The sequence below is a fragment of the Pinus tabuliformis genome, chromosome X, assembly GCF_031772625.1.
Source record: "Pinus tabuliformis cultivar Carrire ecotype Pingquan chromosome X, CPIR1, whole genome shotgun sequence".
Lineage (NCBI taxonomy): Eukaryota > Viridiplantae > Streptophyta > Pinopsida > Pinales > Pinaceae > Pinus > Pinus tabuliformis.
The window spans coordinates 653,161,658-653,165,084 of record NC_142308.1 but is presented as its reverse complement, the minus strand read 5'-3'; positions in this window follow the sequence as shown (position 1 = coordinate 653,165,084).

Here is a 3,427-nt window from a genome sequence, read left to right as displayed (position 1 = left end):
GGAACATTCAATGCTCGCAGTCAATTGGTGAATATTTCATTAAAATACAGGTGATTTTTTGTGTTTAATTCATATTTCCGTTGTGTTTATTTGAGATATTTATCTACCTTCTATATATTATGTATGTTCTTGAGTAAGTGCACAAACTATTTAATTATGTTTATTGGTATTTGCATGAGTTTGTGGATAGCATGCATGATTTTCTTCTTGTCATTTTAAATGATGGTCACAAAACTTGAATTTTTCCAAGAATTGAGTTTTCAGCCACATCTGGTCATGGGGGCACTAATGACAACAAGAACATAATCCTTTCTTATTGAATGTTGTAACAAGTCTTTCTTGTTGTATCATGTAACTAATAACACCCGTGTTCTACATTTCCTAGATATACAAAGAATATTATAGTTTCATATATCACGAGCATAAACATGGCTGAAATTGAAATCTCTAGTAGAAGACAAAAAAAAATTACATATCTTTAAAAGATCCATTTCAAAAATAGAAATAGAAAAAAAAGTATAAGCTGATAATTCTCACATGTCAAAATGTCTTCTTTCCTTTACATTGTGCTAGATATCATAAAGTCGTTTCCACTCCACTTTTGATATGTTAGGACCTATTAACAATAAACACATTAATTGTGGATTTTTCCAAGAGCTACCAGCGTGACCTAGCTCTGCAACAGCGCGAGCGCCCCTGTGAGGAGTTTGCGCAGCGTTAAAGGACGCAGCCGCCTACCGCAGATCGACTTGGCTGGGCCTTACTCAAGGTCGCCCACCTCCATGGAGGTGTTGGGCTCTCCTCAGGGACCTCCCATCTCTCCTCCTCTGCCTTCTACCTCTAAAGCTTTCAACTCTCTGCTCGCATCCTTGCCAAAGAAGAAGAAAGGCGAAGCTGCAAAGTTTGTGAAGAAACTGGAGGACATCCCCGAGATTTCTCTCCCTCTAGATGGGCCGATCCAAGTTGCTCTGTCTCTAGCAGATCATGCCCTTGTTGGCCAGTTCACATGGCTTTGGCCATCCCCTAGATCCACAGAGATCTGGGTCGCCAAGAACTGGGCACCCTTGATAAAAAACAAAGTAGCCTCATACTTTCTCGGGAGAGGCTACTTTATGTTCGAGTTCACTGCAAAAGAGGACAAGGACCTGATTTTCCAAAATGGACCTTACTTCATGGGCCCTCAAGGATTGTATCTGAATAAATGGACGCCATACTTCGATCTGGCAATGGATGTTCCCACAGCGGTCCTGGTGTGGGTGAGACTCCCTAATCTCCCAGTGCATTGTTGGAATTGGGATTCGTTGAAGCACATAGGCAACACCCTAGGTAAATTTATAGATCGGGCTAATAATAAAGACCAGTATGATTGCGCCAGAATCTGCATGGAGGTAGATCTAGAGGTGGGGCTCCCGGAAGCCATCAAAATCATCGTAGGTCCCTGGACTCATGTGCAAAAACTCGACTACAAGCAGTTGCCCTTCAAATGCCGGAAATGCTACGTCTACGACCATTTTTCCAGAGGTTGTCCGTCCAATGGGGCGAAAGAGAAAGGGAAAGAAGAAGGATGGAACCAGGTCAAGCACACTAAGACCTCTCACAAGAAGACTGCAACTGCAAATGATAAAGGCCCTCAGACGGCCCTGTTCAGCAATCAACCATGGAAGGCCAAGAGAACAAACTTGAGCTCCTAAGATCTAAAACCGTGGCCTCCCAAGAGGTTGAGATCCCAAAGGAAATTTCTCCCGCCAAAGCTTCCCCCTTCGTCTCAACCAAAGGTGGAAGTGTCACAGAGAGATCCAAAGGAAAGCTTTCAGAAGAGAAGGAGGAAGTCCAAGATTCTGAGAAGTCAGGAGAAGAAGGAGAAATAGGAGACTCTCAATCCTCTCCCAGAAGATCCACAAGAGGACGTAAGTCTACCAGGGAAAAAAGAGAGCAGGAAACCTACAAAGACAACCCTTGAGAAGCTATTGGAAAAAACTCCGAAGACGGCGAGGAATCAAACTCAAGGTTTCAAGGGAGCCCACCATAACAAAAGTAAATGATGAAGATCGTCTCCTGGAACTGTAGGGATATGGGCACTAGAGCCAAGGAAGAAGCAATGAAAAGCTTAACAAGATTGGAAGCCCTGGATATCCTCCTCATCCAGGAGACCAAAATGGAGGATACAGCTTTCCTCTAAGTAAGTAAAAAAATTTGGAATAAAAGCGGAGCGCAAGCTATCTCTGCTCGTGGAGCCTCAGGAGGGCTTGTCTCCCTCTAGAATGCCAACAAGTTCTCAATAATCTCTGAGACTTTGAACACCCAATAGATCTTCTTAAAGATGCAGCATCTTGATACCAAAGAGATCATATGTCTTTTCAATGTGTATGTCCCTAGCAATGCCGGGGAGAAGAAGATTTGCTGGGATTCCATAAAAAATCTGGCAGATCTAGAGAACCTGGAAAACATCATCATCGCTAGAGATCTCAATCTCACCCTTCTTTCGTCAGAAAAAAGAGGAGGCTGCATAATAAGGGATTCGGCAAGGGAATGGGGAGAGGATCTCATGTAGGACTGGGACCTACTAGACATCAATACTTCTTCTGGTAAGTACACTTGGTCAAATAAAAGAGTCGGTCCTGGTCATATAGTTGCAAGACTAGATAGATTTCTTGTTCAAAGTTCCTTTCTTCTTCTTGGTCTAGAGGCTAGAATGCACATCCTCCACAGTAGTTTTCTATATCACAAGCCCATTAGACTTGAGTTGTTGGCTCTCAAGGATTTGGGCCCTATTCCTTTCAGATTCAATCCTCTATGGATCAAAGAGGCAGATTTCATGCAAAAGGTTAGGGATTGCTGGAAGGAGCCAGTCAAGGGTTCCCCCTTTTTTGTTTGGGAAGAAAAACTCAGAAGAGTAAAAGTGATGCTGAAAAGCTGGGCCAAGACTTTGCCCAACCCTGCAACTGAAAGAAAAAAAATTCAAAGTTCCTTAGAACTGCATCATCTTCAACTGGAAGAAACTGAAATCACAAAAGAAGACCTGGACAAGGAGACGCAGCTTTAGCAGAAATTTCACAAGGCTTGCTTGGCCGAGGAAGAATACTGGAGGCTTAAATCCAAGAGCCTTTGGCTCAAAGCAGGGGATAGAAACTCCTCCTTCTTTCATAAGCAAGCCCAAGCCAGGAAATGCTCTAACTCCATCTCTGAAATTAAAGAAGAGAACTACATCCTAAAGGATATAGCCAGCATAAAAAAGGCAGCTTCCGACCATTTTAAGAATCTGTATAGTGAGGGAATGGAGGTTGGACATAGTTCTAAACTCCTGGATGTAGTTCCCCACCTGATCACTGCTAGGATGAACCATCTGTTAGAAGCTAAAGTCAACAAAAATGAAGTAAAGGATGCCCTCTTTGATATGGACCCCGACAAAGCCCTGGGACCGGACAAA